Below are 20,993 nucleotides of genomic sequence, written 5' to 3' on the forward strand. Positions count from 1 at the left end.
TATTGTGTAGATATTGATTCAAGAATGAATCCTTATCTCCAACATTAGATGCCACTGATTCGCTCATTCAGAGAATAAATGACTAAATGTTCTTGTGGAGGTCAGCAACCTTCTCAAGGGCAATTAGGGATGGGCAATAAATGCTGGCTTTGCCAGCGACGTCCACATCCCAAGAATAAATTTTAAAAAACTGAAGTCCTTTCCAACATGTCTTCTTATGGTGGATTATTAGTCCTGTTTAAATAGATATTTCGAAAAACTTACATTTATACAGTGCCTTATCGTGTCTTTCAGAAACATCTCAAAGTACTTCAGACACAATGACTTTTGAGTGCAATAACTGTTATGGGGGCAAACAAGGCAGAAATTCTGCAGACAACAAAATCCCACAAACAACAATGAGATGAATGACAAGTTAATCCATTTTCATTGTTGTTAATTGACAGAGAAATATTGACTAGGGCACACAAAGAGAACGTCCTACTCATCTTTGAGTAATGTTAGGGAATGTTAAATTTAAATTTAATTCTAAATTAATTCTTGGGATGTGGGCATCACAGGCAAGGCCAACATATATTGCCCATCCCTAGTTGCCGTAAGAAGTTGTTGGTTGGCCTTCTTCTTGAACAGCTGGTAGTGGTTTGATACAACTGAATGGCTTACTAGGCTACTTCAGAGGACAGTTAAGAGTCAACCACGTTAATGTGGAGTTTGATTTACACAGTGATTATTGAGCTATGGGAGTAGTGGAAGAGGTTCTGATTATGATAGTAATGTGGAGGAGGGGGTCAAAGGATCTGGTAGCACTGCAGGGCATGGGGCCTGGAAGTATCACTCTTTAGTTTCTTTCCTATCTCCTCTCATGCCTTCTCCAAGCTTATCTTATCCATGAGATCTACCTCCTGCTCTTTCTACCCTATTTCCATTAAACTGCAAGCCACCCAACTTCACTTCTTGGCCCCCATGCTAGCTGGTATTGTAAATGGTTTCCTCTCGTAGAAATATAGAAAAACATAGAAAATAGGAGCAAGAGAAGGCCATTCGGCCTTTCGGGCCTGCTCCATCATTCAAAATGATCATGGCTGATCGTCTAACTCACTACCCTGTTCCTGCTTTTTCCCGAAATCCTTTGATCCCTTTAGCAATAAGAAATATATCTATCTCCTTCTTGAATGCATCTAATGACTTGGCCGCCACTGCCTTCTGTGGTAGAGAATTCCACAGGTTCACCACCCTCTGAGTGAAGAAATTTCTCCTCATCTCAGTTCTAAGTGGCATACCCCATATCCTGAGACTGTGACCCCTGGTTATGGACTCCCCAGCCATCGGGAACATCCTCCCTGCATCGAGTCTTTCTAGTCCTGTTAGAATTTTATCTGTTTTGATGAGATCATCTCTCATTCTTCTAAACTCTAGTGAATATAGGCCGAGTCGACCCAATCTCTCCTCATATGTCAGTCCTGCCATCCCAGGAATCAGTCTGGTAAACCTTCGTTGCACTCCCTCCATGGCAAGGACATCCTTCCTCAGATAAGGAGACCAAAACTGCACACAATACTCCAGATGTGGTCTCACCTAGGCTCTGTACAACTGCAGTAAGACATCCCTGTTCCTGTGCTCACATCCTCTTGCAATGAACGCCAACATACCATCCGCCTTCCTAACTGCTCGCTGCACCTGAATGCTCGCTTTCAGCGACTGGTGTACAAGGACACCCAGATCTCGTTGCACCTCCCCTTTTCCCAATCTATTGCCATTCAGATAATAATCTGCCTTTCTGTTTTTACAACCAAAGTGGATAGCCTCACATTTATCCACATTATACTGCATCGGCCATGTTCTTGCCCACTCACCCAACTTGTCTAAATCACATTGGAGCCTCTTTGCATCCTCCTCACAGCTCACACTTCACCCCAGCTTTGTGTTGTCTGCAAACTTGGAAATGTTACATTCCGTTCCCTCATCCAAATCATTGATATATTTTGTGAATAGCTGGGGCCCAAGCACTGATCCCTGCGGTACCCCACTAGTCACTGCCTGCCACCCAGAAAAAGACCCGTTTATTCCTACTCTCCGTTTCCTGTCTGTCAACCAATTCTCAATCCATACCAGTGTATTCCCCCCAATCCCATGTGCTTTAATTTTGCACACTAGCCTCTTGTGTGTGACCTTATCAAAAGCCTTCTGAAAATCCAAGTACACCACATCCACTGGTTCTCCCCTATCTATTCTACTAGTTAGCTCCTCAAAAAACTCCAGTAGATTTGTTAAGCATGATTTCCCTTTCATAAACCCATGCTGACTTTGTCCAATCCAGTTAATGCCTTCCAAGTATTCTGTTATCACATCCTTTATAATAGACTCGAACATTTTCCCCACTACTGATTTTAGGCTAACTGGTCTGTAATTCCCTGTTTTTTCTCTCCCTCCTTTTTTAAATAGTGGGGTTACATTTGCCACCCTCCAATCTGTAGGAACTGTTCCAGAGTCTATAGAATTTTGGAAGATGATCACCAATGCATCCACTATTTCCAGGGCCACTTCCTTTAGTATTCTGGGATGTAGATTATCAGGCCCTGGGGATTTGTCAGCCTTTAGCCCCATTAATTTCCCTAGCACTATTTTTTTTACTAATACTGATTTCCTTCAGTTCCTCCCTCTCACTAGACCCTTGGTTCCCTAACATTTCCAAGAGGTTATGTGTGTCCTCCTTTGTGAAGACAGAACCAAAGTATGTGTTTAATTGTTCTGCCATTTCTTTGTTCCCCATTATAAGTTCCCCCATTTCTGACTGCAGGGGACCTACATTTGTCTTCGCTAATCTTTTTCTCGATATATTTATTGAAGCTTTTACAGTCAGTTTTTATGTTCCCTGCTAGTTTACTCTCATACTCTATTTTTCCCCTCTTAATCAATCTCTTTGTTCTCCTTTGCTGAATTCTAAACTGTTCCTAGTCCTCAAGCTTGCCGCTTTTTCTGGCAATTTTATATGTCTCCTCTTTGGATCTAATCGGGTAATGTCCCGCTCCCTTTCATATCTAATATCATCAAAAAACTCACCCTTGACCCCTCTGTCCTTGCAAACTATTACTCCATCTCCAATCTCCCTTTCCTTTCCAAAGTCCTTCAACGTGTTGTTGCCGTCCAAATTCTTGCCCAACTTTCCAGCAAATTTATGTTTGAACTTCTCCAATCTGGATTCCACCCCTGCCATAGCACTGAAACAGCTCTAATCAAAGTCACAAATGACACCCTCTGTGACTGAGACCATGGTAAACTATCCCTCCTCATCCTTCACGACCTGTCTGCAGCCTTTGACATGGTTGGCCGCACCTCTTCCTCCAACACCTCTCCTCCATTGTCCAGCTGAGTGGGACTGTCCTCACCTGGTTCCACTCTTACCTATCCAGTCTTGGCCAGAGAATCACCTGCAATGGCTTGTCTTCCCATTCCCGCACCATTACCTCTGGCATCTCCGAAGGATCTTTCATTGGGCTCCTCCTATTCGTCATCTACATGCTGCCCCTTGGTGACATCATTCAAAGACACAACGTCAGGTTCCACATGTACGCTGACAATACCCAGCACTACCTCACCATCACCTCTCTCGACCCCTTCACTGCCTCTGTGTTGTCAGGCTGCTTGTCGATGAGCCAAAAATTCCTCCAATAAAATATTGGGAAGACCAAAGCCATTGTCTTCAGCCCCCACCACAAAATCCATTCCCTAGCCATCGATTCCACCTCCCTCCCTGGCCATTGTCTCAGGCTGAATCACACCGTTCACAACCTCGGCGTCCTATTTAACTCTAAGCTGAGCTTCCGACCCCATATCCGCTCCATCACAGAGACTGCCTACTTCCACCTCCAGAACATCGCCTGTCTCTGTCCCTGCCTCAGCTCATCTACTGCTGAAACCCTCATCCATGCCTTTGTTAACTCTAGACTTGTCTATTCCAATGCTACCCTGGCTGGTCTCCCATTTTCCACTCTCCTTAAACTTCAGCTCATCCAAAGCTCTGCTGCCTGTATCCTAACTCGCACCAAGTCCCGTTCACCCATCACCCCATTCCACCAACGCCTCGATTTTGAAATTCTCGTCTTCATGTTCAAATCTCTCCATGCCTCGCCCCTTGGTATCCCTGTAACCTCCAGCCCTACAACCTTCCCCGAACTCTGCGTACTTCCAACTCCGGCCTCTTGTGCATTCCCCACTTCCTTCGTCCCACCATTGGCGGTCGTGCCTTCAGCTACCTAGGCCCTAAGCTACAGAATTCCCTCCCTAAACCTCTCCATTTCTCTCCTCCTTTAAGACGTTACTTAAAACCTACCTCTTTGACCAAGCATTTGGTCACCTGTCCTAATATCTCCTTCTTCGGTTCGGTGTCAATTTTTGTCTGATTTTGCTCCAGTGAAGTGCCTTGGGACATTTTGCTATGTTAGCAGTGCTATATAAATGCAAGTTCTTGTTGTATTGGAGAAGGCCGAGAGTCTGGGAACACTGGGAGGAAGGTCTTGGCATTTGGGAAACTGGGGAATAAGATAGCAGGGTCCCAAGAGCACACGGGAGTGAGGAAGGTATGAATCAAAAATGAGGAACGTGTTTAGCGAACTAGGAAACTACATGTGAGAAACTACTATGGACATAAGAAAACAAACTATCCTGCATGACTAGTGAGGAGAACCTAGGAATAAAGGAAAGAAAAAGGTAAGCCAAACTGATCAAGAAAAAATCAAATTTCTTTCCTCCACCCCATGTTTTTTCTCCATAACTGAAATTGGTAACTTGAAAAATAAGGCTTTAAACAAAATAAAAACATTCAAGGATTACATATTACACATGATTAAATTTACCATAGAATTGTATATTGTGTCTTTTAATGCCTTCATTCAACTTTTTTCTTCAAGGCATCAGCCTGTCGAAAGAAGCCCAAGGTCCGAGTGGATATTTTTCCTCCTGATTAGTTATCAAATATATCTATGCACTCAATTTCTCAGCATGCTTCAGTTGGTTTTTCTCTGGATTTTCCAAGCACAAACGTTATCTCTTTATTCTGTGATAAAAGCCCTGAAATTTCTCAGGCCTTGATCCCAGCAATTAAATTAGGATCACACCCTCTGGTGACCTTCACCACTGACCCCGAGGTCAGTTGCATACAGGCTGTGGGCATCCTCACCAGTATGGGGTATAGCTCGCCTTGCTCCAAAGGTCAGAAAATACACGATTCAGTGCCTGAGCCAGGGGGATGTCATGGCTCCCCCAGAAACATTCAGTTGCTGCTAAAATAATTCTTTAAATAAAATGTTGCTCCTCTTTGGGAATACATATCTCAGGCTCAACTTCTGCCGTTGCAAAAACAGATGCGCATCTTAATTCCAGCGTAATAGCTGCCAAGGAACCTTTAGGCCTCTAAGAGGCCAGGGAAGCAGGAATTCTCAATGTGGGGTATCACTACCCCACCGCAATTTTGCCAGAGTTGCTGGAAGGACCAAGGATTTTCAGCCCCAATAATACAATGTTTGAAAATGACTTCAAAGTTACCTGGAGAATTTTACATACTATATTCAGGTTGTTGTTGTTGTAGAATTTGATCTCCAAAGACTGGTCAAACTTCAGAATACCATGTAATAAAATAAAATATGGCTTTCTCAGTATCCATAAATCAAAAACCTCAATAATACGTTATATATTACAGGGCATAATGCCCCATTGCTATACTACAGAACAACCCCTAGCCCATGATGAGATGTGCTAGTATAAAAATATATAGATAGAGATATATAGAGATCAAGATAGAAATTAGCAAATCTCCAGTGACATCGCTCATATTAAACCAGAGTCTGTGTTCCATTGGGAGTAGATTTTCAAGTTACCACCTGGGTATGAAACTTTCAAGTTACCACCTGGGTATGAAATTTCCATTGATTTCAATGGAAATCAAAATCAGGCTGTTTCTATATCAGGCAGCTAGTCTGTAACGGTAATTTAACACCCAGGTGGCAAGTTGAAAATATATCCCATGGGATCAGGATTTTCTACTATGTGAAGCTTTGAAGGGGAGCTGGGAGTGACACACAGTTTTCTGCTCTATTCATCTTAGCGAAAACGTTGTTGCATTCAGAATCCCATTGTACATGTGCCACATGGAGAAAAGGGAAGGAGGACCAGGAAGAAATGTTGCCACCAAGGTATACAAATAAGGGCAACACTATGATATACAATAGATTGCCATCGGGTGGAGCGCCTGTCAGACTAGTGAAAGAGTCAAACCTGGTTTGGTGCAAGACCTGCTCCAGAGACTTGAGCACAGAACTTAAACTGACACTTCGGTGCAGTTCCGTGGGAGTGTTGCACTGTCAGAGCAACTGTTATTTTTTTTTGGGCCCCTACGTGGGATCGCTAAAAGGTGACGCTAACATAGAAACATAGAAAATAGGAGCAAGAGTAGGCCATTCGGCGCTTCGGGCCTGCTCCGCCATTCAAAATGATCATGGCTGATCGTCTAACTCAGTACCCTGTTCCCGCTTTTTCCCCATATCCCTTGATCCCTTTAGCATTAAGAAATATATCTATCTCCTTCTTGAATATATTTAATGACTTGGCCTCCACTGCCTTCTGTGGTAGAGAATTCCACAGGTTCACCACCCTCTGAGTGAAGAAATCACTCTAATTATCATTAATCTATCACATTTCATCTCTAATTAGGTGTCCCTGCGGAAGCTATCTTTCTGATAACTGCACCTTTCTGCATGGAACCTTTCTTTGAGCCAACTCCTTGTGACTCCGTGCAGGCTCTGCAGTCTAAAGACACCACAACGCTAGTACGAACAGCTTCTACCCATCAAGATCCTGTAAGTGCTACCTTGTGGTGATTCCTGATTGCAATCACAAAGATTTCCCTTGAGAAACAGAGATATGATTGTATAAGTTATAGCTCTTGCTTTTCCTTTTGCAATGATTTTCTTAATCTGAACAGATTTCATTTGAGGCTTATTCTTTCATAGAAGTTCCTAAAGCCTTGCTTCAAAAAGCTGAGGAGGCTGTCCGTTTGGACTAACTTCTCTCGTTCTCATCAACTGCCCAGCATCTCCGTAACATAATATTGTGCAGAAATGTCATTCGAACACTAACATTTCCTATTTTTCTATGTGGTAAGTGTTATCATATTGGGGTGACATCTGCCTGCCTGATTTAACTACTGCAGCTACCAAATTCTAACAGGCTTTTTATTATTAGCATGCGTCTGGTATGTGTTGCGTCAGCTGAGATTAACATATGAGCTCAACTAAATTGCTGGCAACGTAGGTACAAATGGAAATCATTGTCACCTATTCAAAAGGAAAGTAAAGTTGTGTGAATCGCAAAGATGAAATGTAGGGATTGAAGGCCTTGCCTTTCATGCAGCAAAAGACCAACAACCTCAAAGTGAAATGGAGACTGGAGTGAGGAGCAGTGAAAGAAACATGCAGCGGATCTAAGTTTGCACGGATGGGATCTTTCCGTTGTAACATTTTTGATTTTCCTCTAGATTTAGTCACTAAAGTAGGTTTAGGTGCTGAATTACTGTGGAATATTTCTCGTTGAGGAGGTTTGGGCCTGTTTCTGCCCTGCCATTTCACATTACATACAGTTGTCAGCTGAACAGTAGCATTTTCCATTTTGGGTGATGGATATCTGCTCTGCTGCAACCTTCGGTGTAATCCGTAACTCTTGACAACTGACCCATCATACGGGATCGCTAAAAGGTGACGCTAACAATAATCTATCACAATAATCTATCACATTTCATCCCTGAATAGGTATAAAAGTGCACCAGTGGAAGCTCTCTTTCTGATATACTTCACCTTTCCTAAAGGATTCTTTCTCTGAGGCTCCTCCTTGTGGCATCATGCAGGCCCTGCAGTCCAAAGAAAGCACAGCACTAGCATGAACAGATTCTTCCTATCCAAATCCTGATGTGGAGATGCCGGTGATGGACTGGGGTTAACAATTGTAAACAATTTTACAACTCCAAGTTATAGTCCAACGATTTTATTTTTAATCCCACAAGCTTTCGGGGGCTTTCCCCTTCCTCAGGCAGTGTGGAAATGACATTGTTATGTGATCTTAAAATGCGAAGGATTCGAAATTGTCATTTCCACACCGCCTGAGGAAGGGGAAAGCCCCTGAAAGCTTGTGGGATTAAAAATAAAATCGTTGGACTATAACTTGGTGTTGTAAAATTGTTTACAATTATCCAAATCCTGTAATTGCTGCCTTGTTGTGGTGACTCTTGATTGCAATCGCCAAGGTTTCCCTTGAGAAACTGAGATATGATTGTATAAGACATACCTCTTGCTTTTCCTTTTGCAATGATTTTCTTAATTTGAGTAGATTTCACTTGTGGTTTAGTCTTTCATAGAACTTCCTGAAGCCTTGCTACAAAAAGTTGAGGAACCAGTTGGTTTGGACTAACTTCTCTCATTCTCATCCCCTGCCTGCCATCTCCGTAACATATCACTGTGGAAAAAATGTCACGCAGCGCTAACATTTCTTATTTTTTCTACGTGGTAAGTTCTATCCTATTGGAGTGACATCTATCTGTTTGATTTAACCCCCACCCCGTCTCAAAACTTTCAATTTTCCCTTTCGTTCTGTCATCATTTTAGAATTTTTTCCCTAATGTCTTTAAGTGCTCATCTCTAACAGTTCTGCTTGTATTTTATTTCACTTGCCCTAAGTCTTTCTTTACTTTTACTGGAACTTGTACTTTCATAGGCACATAGAAAAATAGGAACATAGGAACAGGAGTAGGCCATTTAGCCCCTCAAGCCTGATCTGCCATTCAATGACACCATGGCTGATATGTGACCTATCTCCCTATACCCACTATAGCCTCATATCCCTTAATACCTTTATTAACAAAAATCTATCAATCACTAATTTAAAAATAACAATTGAGCTAGCATCAACTGTTGTTTGCGGAAGAGAGTTCCAAACTTCCACCACCCTTTTCATGTAGAAGTGTTTCCTAACTTTACTCCTGAAACTCCTGGCTCTAATTTTTAGATTGTGTCCCCTAATCTGAGACAATGCAACCAATGGAAATAGTTTCTCTCTATCTACCCTATCAGTTCCCCTTAATATCTTCAAAACTCTGTATAGCTGTAGCATAACTTTAATCCCCTTGTATTCTAGTCCTCTAGATATAAAGGCCAGCATTCCATTAGTCATTTTGATTATTTTCTGTACCTGCCCATGATCTATGTACATGGACCTCTAAGTCCCTTTGGATTTCCGCTGTTTCGAGCTTTTCACGGTTTAGAAAGTACTCTGATCTATCCTTTTTAGGTCTAAAGTGGATGGCCTCAAACTTGTCTTTGCTTATCATACCATCAGCAGATTTTCCAGTTTGCCATTTTTCTGCAATGTTCTCTATACCAGGGAAATGTCTCTCTGACAGTAACATACTCTGCTCAAGATCTCTGCAAGTGTCTTCTTGTTGGCCTGATATACATCTGGTTGATTGCACTTTGATTGAATCTCAGTTTTTCAAAATTAATGCAGGTACCAAATTCTAACTGATTTTTTAGTATTAGCATGCATCTGGTTTGTGCAGCATCAGCTGAGATTAACATATGAGACCAACTAAATTGCTGGCAACATAGGTGCAAAAGGCAATCATTCACACCCATTCAAAAGAAATGTAAAGATGTGCGAATTGCAAACCTGAAATGTAGGGACTTGAACAAATGATTTTCAGGCAGCAAATGACCAACAACCTGAAAGTGAAATGGAGACTGGAGTGAGGAGCAGAGAAAGAAATGTGCAGCTCATCTAAGTTTGCAAGTATGGGATCTTTCCTTTGTAATATTTGATTTTCCTCTAGATTTAGTCAGTAAAGTAGACTTAGGAGCTGAATTAGTGTGGAATATTTCTCGTTGAGGAGATCTACGCCTGTTTCTGCCTTGCCATTTCACATCACACACAATTGTCACCTGAATAGTAGCATTTTCCATTTTGGGTGATGGATATCTGGCTGCTCTCCTGCAAACCTACGGTGTAATACGTAACTCTTGACAACTGACCCATCATGTGGGATCGCTAAAAGGTGACGCTAACAATAATCTATCACATTTCGTCCCCAAATAGGTATAAGAGTGCACCTCAGGAAGCTCTCTTATTGATATACTGCAGCTTTCCTAAAGGATTCTTTCTTTGAGGCAACTCCTTGTGGCATTGTGCAGGCTCTGCAGTCTAAAGACACCACAACACTTGTACGAACAGCTTCGTCCCATCAAAATCCTGTAAGCGCTACCTTGTTGAGATGACTCTTGCTTGTAATCGCCAAGATTTCCCTTGAGAAACTGAGATATGATTGTATAAGTCGTGCTTCTTACTTTTCCTTTTGCAATGATTTTCTTAATCTGTGTACATTTTACTTGAGGTTTGTTCTTGCATAGAACTTCCTAAAGCCTTGCTTCAAAAAGCTGAGAAGCCTGTTGGTTTGGTCTAACTCTCATTCTCATCCTCTGCCTTCCATCTCCATAACGTATTATTGTGGAGAAATGTCACCCTAATGCTAACATTTCCTATTTGTTCTACATGGTAAGTGCTATCGTATTGGGGTGACATCTGTCTGCCTGATTTAACCACCCCACCTTAAGACTTTTCATTCTTCCCTTTCGCCCCATCATTTTGGAATTTTGTCTCTAATCTCTTCACGTGCTCAGCTCTAATAGTTCCGTTTGTACTTTATTTCACTTTCCCAAAGTCTTTCTTTACTTTTAGTGGGACTGGTAGTTTCAGATTTGCAATGAAAAGCCACCTCAACAGTGGTGCTAATAGCTTCCTTAAAACAAAAGCGTAGGTGCCGCCTTGTTGTGGTGTCTTTGCTTGATATACCTTCAGCAGATTGTACAGTTCACAGTCTTTCTGCTCTGTTGACTCTGCCAGGGAAATGTCTCCCTAATATGCTCTGCTCAATATATGAGCATGTGTCTTTTTGGCATGATATAATCTGGCTGATGGCATCTCAGTCTGATAGAATCTCAGTTTTTCAAAACTTGCAGCTATCAAATTCTAACAGATTTTTTCATATTAGCGTTCATCTGGAGTGAGGAGCAGAGAAAGAAATGCTGCGGTCAGTGCTAGCATGTTTGTGCGATGGATATCTGGCTGCTCTCCTGCAAACCTGCGGTGTAATCCGTAACTCTTGACAACTGACCCACCATGCAGGATCGCTAAAAGGTGACGCCTACAATAATCTATCACATTTCATCCCTGAATAGATATAAAAGTGCACCTATGGTGATATATTTCACCTTTCAGAAAGGATTCTTTCTTTGAGGCAACGCCTTGTGGCATCGTGCAGGCTTTGCAGACAAAAGACACCACATCCCTAGTACGAACAACTTCGTCCCATCGAAATCCCGTAAGTGCTACCTTGTGGTGACTCTCGATTGCCATCACCAAGATTTCCCTTGAGAAACAGAGATATGATTGTATAAGTTATAGCTCTTGCTTTTCCTTTTACAATGATTTTCTTAATCTGAGCAGATTTCATTTGAGACTTATTCTTTCATACAACTTCCTAAAGCCTTGCTTCAGAAAGCTGAGGAGGCTGTATTTTTTTTATTCGTTCATGGGATGTGGGCGTTGCTGGCGAGTCCAGCATTTATTGCCCATCCCTAATTGCCCTTGAGAAGGTGGTGGTGAGCCGCCTTCTTGAACCACTGCAGTCCGTGTGGTGAAGGTTCTCCCACAGTGCTGTTAGGAAGGGAGTTCCAGGTTTTTGACCCAGCGACGATGAAGGAACGGCGATATATTTCCAAGTCAGGATGGTGTGTGACTTGGAGGGGAACGTGCAGGTGGTGTTGTTCCCATGTGCCTGCTGCCCTTGCCCTTCTGGAGGTAGAGTTCGCGGGTTTGGGAGGTGCTGTCGAAGAAGCCTTGGCGAGTTGCTGCAGTGCATCCTGTGGATGGTACACACTGCAGCCACAGTGCGCCGGTGGTGAAGGGAGTGAATGTTTAGGGTGGTGGATGGGCTGCCAATCAAGCGGGCTGCTTTGTCCTGGATGGTGTCGAGCTTCTTGAGTGTTATTGGAGCTGCACTCATCCAGGCAAATGGAGAGTATTCCATCACACTCCTGTTGTTTTGGACAAACTGCTTTCATTCTCATCCTCTGCCTGCCATCTCCATATTATTGTGGAGAAATGTCACCCTCATGCTAACATTTCCTATTTTTTCAACATGGTAAGTGCTATCATATTGGGGTGACATCTGTCTGCCTGTTGTAACCGCCCCGTGTCAAAGCTTTTCATTTTTCCACATTGTTCCACCTTCATTTTGGAATTTTGTCTCTAATGTCTTAAGTGCACATCTCTCACAGTTCCGTTTGTACTTTATTTCACTTTCCCAAAGTCTTTCTTTAGTTTTACTGCAACTGATACTTTCATAGAAGATCTGCAATGTAAAGTCATCTCAACAGTGGTACTAATAGCTTTTTTAAAACAAAAACTGTAAGTGCTACCTTGTTGTGGTGTCTTTGCTTGTTTCACCATCAGCAGATTGTCCAGTCTTTCTGCAATGTTGACTATGCCAGGGAAATCTCTCTCCTGGCAGGGGAGAGACCTTGATCACGAAGGAAGTTCTCCCAGGACGAAGGAGGACGGACGATCGATCAGACCTATTAGAGCTAACCTTGGATCTGAGCTAACCAGAACGCTGGCTATGACCTTATGTGCTCGCAAAGTGCGGACTTTGCAGTGATAGGTCTTTTCGTGTGCTGGCTCTGCCCTTACATCCGCATAGAGGCTCCAGCAATACTGCAATGGCAATGAAGAGCAACCAGGCACTCGGCCATGGTGTGCGAAACACCGTCAGGGTGACGGTGAAGACAGCTGAAAGTGTGGTGCCGATGGTTCATGCGTTTTTTGTGGAACAAGTTTGGTTGGACTGTTGTGGATTCAAAGCAGCGGACATCTTCTGCCTACAGGAATTTCCCTTGAAGCGGATATTTCGATGTCACCTTTAAGACCATCGCTGGTTGCCAGAAGCTTCTTCAGGTCTTCGAGGAAAAGGGGAGCGAAGGACTGCTCGCAATTCTCACTGCGGAGCCGCTCTTCACCCTCCCAATGCAGAGCAATTGGAAGCTGATTGTACACATGTACAACCCACATGTCCCGGTCGTCGATGTGCTGACATTCCTCGCCAGATACGTCAATGGGGTGGAGAACAGCGTGGACGTCAACGACCATTTCTGGATCTGGACCAGTAAGAGAGAGATCACGGCAACTTTGAGAGTGGACGCCCACGGCAACATCCTCCACCCCACCCCCCCCACCCCCCAGCTTCGCCATCGGAGGAAGTCGAGGGTACATCATGTACGTGGGGCAACCCAGAGTCTGTCGCACCTGCGTCAAATCCGGCCACGTGGCGGCCTCCTGCACTGCAACCGTCTGCAGGAACTGCAAGCAGGAAGGGCCCCAGACAAAGGACTGCAAGGAGAGCAAGCGCTGCAACCTGTGCGGGGAGGATGGCCATCCCTACAGGGCCTGCCGCAAACGCAGCTTCAGCTACACCCAGGCGGCCAAGAGCAACACAGCAGAGGAGGAGGGGGCAACAAGCAAGGCTGCCCCAAAGAAGGCCAAGAACCCTCACCCTGCCGCGACCCCCTCCGAGAAGACCCCGACCCAGGAAGACAAGGAGCGAGGAAAGGGTCAGGCTGGAAACTGCCAGACCTCGACATCCAACTCCGAGCCTCCCCACCAGACAACAGAGTCCATGGACGAGGAGGCAGCAGAGGGAGAATGGCAGATTGTTAACAAAAAAAACAGGAAAAGAAAGCCAGAAGAAAATTAACGAGCCCCTACTGACACCACAACCAGGGGTAAAAGAGCGCTGGAATCACAGTCGGACTACAGCGACTACCCCACGTCTGACGAGGAGGGACGACAGGAGCGAAGCTGTCAGGCTTCACATCGAAAGTGTAAAAATACACATGGCGACAACGACGGGATCAACACCCCCCATCTCCAGAACACTGGGAGCGACAACGCCTCCAACACCCGCCAGCTCCAGGATGCCGGGAGCAGCGAAGTGCCCAGCACACACCAGCTCCGGGACACCGGGAGCAGCACCGCAGAGAGCGAAGACCGGCTCCGGGACACCGGGAGCAGCACCGCAGAGAGCGAAGACTGGCTCCGGGAACCCGGGAGCAGCAACAACGAGGAGCCCCAACCGATCGATGATCACACAGGCCCTCCCCACCGACACCAAACCGCCGATGTCACCCAGGCGGAACTACGACCCCCTCTCTGAGGCAGAACAGGACTCGTACCTTAACTCAGGGAACGTGGAACACTTTGCAAAGATCACCTGGATGCAGAGACACGGCCAAGAGCTGGAAACAGCAAACGGACTGTTGGGTGAGACTTTAAACTGTTGTTAAAATGGGTATGAAAGTCGCATCCATTAACGTGCGTAGCGTTAAATGCACTACGCGATGTGTGTCGACCTTGGACTACCTCGCCAAGGTCAAGAGCGACCTGATGTTCTTGCAGGAGTACGGCTGCCGCACCTCAGCAATTACTGGCAATGGTCGCAGTGGTGGGCCCACAGGCCGTCGATCTGGTCGGGAGGCAACGATTGCCGTGCCTCCAGCCTGGGGATTCTGCTGCGAGGAAGCAACTTCACCATCACTGATCTTGGCGAGGTAGTCCAAGGCCAACACACATCGCGTAGTGCATTTAACGCTACGCACGTTAATGGATGCGACTTTCAGACCCATTTTAACAACAGTTTAAAGTCTCACCCAACAGTCCGTTTGCTGTTTCCAGCTCTTGGCCGTGTCTCTGCATCCAGGTGATCTTTGCAAAGTGTTCCACGTTCCCTGAGTTAAGGTACGAGTCCTGTTCTGCCTCAGAGAGGGGGTGGTAAAGGAGGTGGTGGGGAGTCGCCTCCTCGTAGCAGACGTAATGTACAAAAACCCTCCGCTCCGGCTGATCAACATGTACGCCCCGACTCTAAACAGTGAGCGGCTGACCATCTTCCAGCAGCTCCCACTACTGCTGGCTTTCTCAGCGGTGACTTTAACCGCATCATCGATGCAGCTGGATGATCCGGAAGAGCTGACAACAAACTGGACACAACGTCCAAACTCCTGATGGAAGCGGTGAAAGACGCCAAGCTGTGCGACGTCTTCAGCAACCCTGCAGACAGTGCGGCGCGTCAATACACCTGGTCCAGACCAGACGGGTCCGTCCGTTCCAGGATAGACTTCCTGTTTGTGTCCCCGAAGCTCAAGGTCAGATCCACCAAAGTCACACCGGTGTTCTTCTCTGACCACTGCCTCCTCCTGGCCGACTGTCACCTACAGGACGATCAGAGAATGGGCAGGGGGACATGGAAGCTGAACGTAAAACTGTTGGCCCCGGGAAACATTGAGGAACTGAAGAGGGATTACAAAGGTTGGAGAACCATAAAGCCCCTCTTTGATTCCCCAGTGCACTGGTAGGAAGCCATCAAGGTGAACATCAAGAGGTTCTTCATCCTCAAAGGTAAGAGAGAGGCAGAGGGAAACATCCCGACTCCAGAAAAGCATGCAGAATCTTCTCCTGCTGCAGTCGATGGGGATCGATGTCGGGGAGGAACTCAGAGAGGTGAAGGACCAGCAAGCCTCGCTCTTTGCCTTCGAGGCCTCCAAGATCATCTTTCGGTCCAGAGTCCGCTCCGTGGAGCAGGACGAGACTTGCTCGCATTTCTTCTTCCAAAAGGAGCACAGAGAAAGCTCTGTGATCAGCAGCCTAAAGGAAGAGGATGGCTCGGTCACGTCCTCACAGCCCGACATACTGAGGATCTGCAAATCCTTTTATGCCGGACTGTACAACGCGAAGCCCACAGACAGTGCGGCCTCCCAATCCTTCTTGTCGTCTATCACGGAGGTTCTAGACGACAGCAAGCGGGAGAGTCTGGATCAACCGCTAACTCTGGACGAACTGACAAAGGCCGTCTGTTTCTTCGAGAAGAGTAAGACACCCGGAAGCGACGGCTTACCGGCGGAGTTGTACTCGGCTCTGTGGGACTGGATAGGCCCAGACCTGCTGGAAGTGTACGGGGGTATGCTTCTGGCAGGCAGCATGTCAGACTCCATAAGGAAAGGCATCATCACCCTCATCTACAAGCAGAAGGAGGAGAGGGAAGAAATCAAAAATTGGCGACCCATCTAACTACTTAACGTGGACGACAAAATTCTGTCCAAGGTCATCGCCAATCGGGTCAAGTCAGCCCTGGAGGTGGTGATCCACCCCGATCAGACCTGCGCCGTGCCCGGCAGGAAGATCTCTGATAGCCTGGCGCTACTCAGGGATACAATCGCCTACGTACAGGACAGGGGGGTGAACACCTGCCTGATCAGCCTGGACCAGGAGAAGGCCTTTGACAGAATATCCCACACGTACATGATGGACGTGCTCTCCAAAATGGGGTTTGGGGAGGGAATCCGCAATTGGATCCAACTGCTCTACACAAACATCAGTAGCGCAGTTTCAATCAACGGGTGGGAATCAGAAAGCTTCCCGATCAAATCTGGAGTCAGGCAGGGCTGTCCTCTCTCCTCCGTCTTGTTCGTGTGCTGCATCGAACCCTTTGCCGAGTCCATCAGGAGGGATGCGGGCATAAGAGGGGTGACGATCCCAGGCAGCGGAGGCACTCAGGTCAAGGCCTCCCTGTACATGGACGACGTCGCCGTCTTTTGTTCGGATCAGCTGTCGGTCCGCAGATTGATGAGCATCTGCGACCAGTTCAAACTGGCCTCAGGGGCCAAGGTAAATCGTACCAAGAGCGATGCCGTGTTCTTTGGGAACTGGACCGACCGATCCTTTGTCCCCTTCACCGTCAGGTCAGATTACCTGAAGGTGCTGGGGATCTGGTTCGGGGGGGATGGGGCGTGCACCAAGAACTGGGAGGAGTGTATTTCTAAGGTGAAGCAGAAACTGGGACTGTGGGATCGACGATCCCTCTCGATCGTGGACAAGAACCTGTCATCGGATGTGAGTTGCTATCGGTGTTGCGGTACGTGGCGCAGGTCTGGCCCATACCTCGCTCCTGCGCCGCGACAGTCACCCAAGCCATCTTCCACTTTATCTGGAGATCAAAAATGGACCGTGTCCGCAGGGACACGATGTACAAATCTCCAGAGAAACGGGGGAAAGGCGTGCCCAACGTGGCCCTCATCCTGATGGCCACCTTTGTGAGCGTCTGCATCAAGCTGTGCATAGACTCTTGGTACGAAAACACAAAGTGTCACTACGTGCTGAGGTTCTACCTGTCCCCGGTGTTGAGAAGGATGGGCCTGGCCACGCTGCCACGGAACACTCCGTCCAGTTGGACCGTTCCGCCCCACCTGTCCTTCGTCGAAAAGTTTATGCAAAAAAACACTTTCGACCACAAGGCGATCAGTAAGTGGTCCGCACGTAACGTCTTCGAGACGCTGAGGGAAAAGGAGATGGTGGATCCTGTCGGTTGGTTCCCCGAGCAGACTGTCAATGTCATTTGGCAGAACGCCTCATCGCCAGAGCTTTCAAACAAGCACCAAGACCTAGCTTGGCTGGTGGTGAGAAGGGCCCTTCCCGTCAGATCCTTCATGCACTCTCGGAGTCTCAGTGGCACCACACACTGTCCCCGAGGAGGCTGCGATGCAGACGAAACCATCACCCATCTCCTTCTGGAATGCACCTTTGCAAGGAAGGTCTGGAGACAGATGCAGTGGTATCTGTCCAGGTTCGTCCCGAGCAGTTCCGTAAAACAGGATTCTGTGCTCTACGGGCTGTTCCCGGGGACGCACACTGAGACGGACATCAACTGCTGCTGGAAGACCATCAACTCGGTGAAAGACGCCCTTTGGTCTGCCCAAAACTTGCTGGTCTTCCAGTGCACGGAGCTGTCCTCGACCGAGTGTTGCAGACTGGCACATTCCAAGGTCCAGGACTACGTGCTCAGGGACGCACTGAAGCTAGGTGCGGCCGCCACAAAGGCTCTGTGGGGAAAGGCAACCGTTTAGAGCCTTCCCGCAATTGTAAACCGAGGGGCTGCAATCAGGGAAACCCCCACCCCCGGCAGAATGTTAAATTCAAATTGCTGCAATGTACCTGTAATGAATCTGTAGTGTACCTGTAATGAATCTGCAATCAATAATATGTATTGAGTATAATGCAATCAGACACCCCAGAGTGTCATGAACTGTAATTATGTCCAATGTGTTCATTGAACTGTACTTGATGTAACCTGCAAATTGTATAATCTGTATTGTGTACATTTGGAATGTGATATGACAACTGTATTGTATGTTTTACTGCAAATTTTATGAATAAAATATATTTTTTGAAAAAAAAATGGTAACATGCACTACTTGATATAGGTGCATGTGTCATCGTGTTGGCATGGCATAAATCTGGTTTATGGCACTTTGATTGAATCTCAGTTTTTCAAAACTACTTCAGCTACAAATTTCTAACAGATTTTTTAGTATTAGCATGCATCAGGTTTGTGCTGCATCAACTGAGATTAACATATGAGACAAACTAAATTGCAGGCAACATAACTACAAAAGGCAATCATTGACACCTATTCAAAAGGAAAGTAAAGTTGTGCGAATTGCAAAGGTAAAATATAAAGACCTTGCCTTTCATGCAGCAAATGACCAACAACCTGAAAGTGAAATGGAGACTGGAGTGAGGAGCAGTGAAAGAAATGTGCAGCTCATCTAAGTTTGAAAGGATGGGATCTTTTCCGTTGTAACATTTTTGTTTTTCCTCCAGATTTAGTCACTAAAATAGATTTAGGTGCTGAATTAGTGTGTAATACATCACGTTGAGATCTACGCCTGTTTCTGCCTTGCCATTTCACATTACATACAATTGTCACCTGACCAGTAGCATTTTCTAATTTCATCGCAGTGGTAAGTGCTACCATGGTTGGGCGATGGATTTCTGGCAGCTCTCCTGCAACTCGACAGTGTAATCCGGAACTCTTGACAACTGACCTGTCACGTGGGACCACTGAACTGTAACGCTAACAATAATCTATCATATTTCATCCCTGAATAGGTATAAGACTGCCCCTGTGGAAGCTCTCTTTCTGAAGTACTGCACCTTTCATAAAGGATTCTTTCTTTGAAGCATCTCCTTGTCAAACCGTGCAGGCCCTGCAGTCTAAAGACACCACAACAATAGTACGAACAGCTTCTTCCCATCAAAATGCTGTAAGTGCTTCCTTATTGTGGTGACTCGTGATTGCAATCGCCAAGTTTCCCATTGAGAAAGAGAGATATGATTGGATAAGGCCTGGACTAATAATCTGGAGTCATGAGTTCAAATCCCGCCACGGCAGCTGGGGAATTTAAATTCAATTAATTCAATAAAATCAGGAATTAAAATACTAGTATCAGTAATGGTGGCCATGAAACTACCGGACTGTCGTAAAAACCCATCTGGTTCACTAATGTCCTTTAGGGAAGGAAATCTGCTGTCCTTACCTGGTCTGGCCTATATGTGACTCCAGACCCACAGCAATGTGGTTGATTCTTAATTGCCCTCTGAAATGGCCTGGCAAACCACTCAGTTGTACAATCTCGCTACAAAAAGTCATAATAAGAGTAAAACCGGACGGACCACCCGGCATCGGACCATTAGGCACCGGACACGACAAAGGCAAACCAAGCCCAGTCGACCCTGCAAGGTCCTCCTCACTAACATCTGGGGACTTGTGCCAAAATTGGGAGAGCTGTCCCACAGACTAGTCAAACAACAGCCTGACATAGCCATACTCACAGAATCATACCTTTCAGCCAACGTCCCAGACTTTTCCATCACCATCCCTGGGTATGTCCTGTCTCACTGGCAGGACAGACCGACCAGAGGTGGTGGTACAGTTATATACAGTCAAGAGGGAGTGGCCCTGGGAGTCCTCAACATTGACTCCGGACCCCATGATATCTCATGGCATCAGGTCAAACATGGGCAAGGAAACCTCCTGCTGATTACCACCTACCGACCTCCCTCAGCTGATGAATCAGTCCTCCTCCATGTTGAACACCACTTGGAGGAAGCACTGAGGGTAGCAAGGGCACAAAATATACTCTGGGTGGGGGACTTCAATGTCCATCACCAAGAGTGGCTCGGTAGCACCACTACTGACCGAGCTGGCCGAGTCCTGAAGGACATAGCTGCTAGACTGGGCCTGCGGCAGGTGGTGAGCGAACCAACACGAGGGAAAAACTTACTTGACCTCGTCCTCACCAATCTACCTGTCGCAAATGCATCTGTCCATGACAGTATTGGTAGGAGTGACCACCGCACAGTCCTCGTGGAGATGAAGTCCCGTCTTCGCACTGAGGACACCATCCAACGTGTTGTGTGGCACTACCACCGTGCTAAATGGGATAGATTCAGAACAGATCTAGCAGCTCAAAACTGGGCATCCATGAGGCGCTGTGGGCCATCAGCAGCAGCAGAATTGTATTCCAGCACAATCTGTAACCTCATGGCCCGGCATATTCCTCACTCTACCATTACCAATAAACCAGGGGATCAACCCTGGTTCAATGAGGAGTGTAGAAGAGCATGCCAGGAGCAGCACCAGGCGTACCTAAAAATGAGGTGCCAACCTGGTGAAGCTACAACACAGGACTACATGCATGCTAAACAGTGGAAGCAACATGCTATAGACAGAGCTAAGCAATTCCACAACCATCGCATCAAAGCTCTGCAGTCCTGCCACATTCAGTCGTGAATGGTGGTGGACAATTAAACAGGTCGCGATGTATAAATCTCCGGAGAAAGGGGGGAAAGGCGTGCCCAACGTGGCCCTCATCCTGATGGCCACCTTTGTGTGCAGCTGCATCAAGCTGTGTGTAGACCCTCGGTACACAAACACAAAGTGTCACTACGTGCTGAGGTTCTATCTGTCCCTGGTGTTGAGAAGGATGGGCCTGGCCACGCTGCAACGGAACGCT

This window comes from Heptranchias perlo, chromosome 1, assembly GCF_035084215.1.
Source record: "Heptranchias perlo isolate sHepPer1 chromosome 1, sHepPer1.hap1, whole genome shotgun sequence".
Classification (NCBI taxonomy): domain Eukaryota; kingdom Metazoa; phylum Chordata; class Chondrichthyes; order Hexanchiformes; family Hexanchidae; genus Heptranchias; species Heptranchias perlo.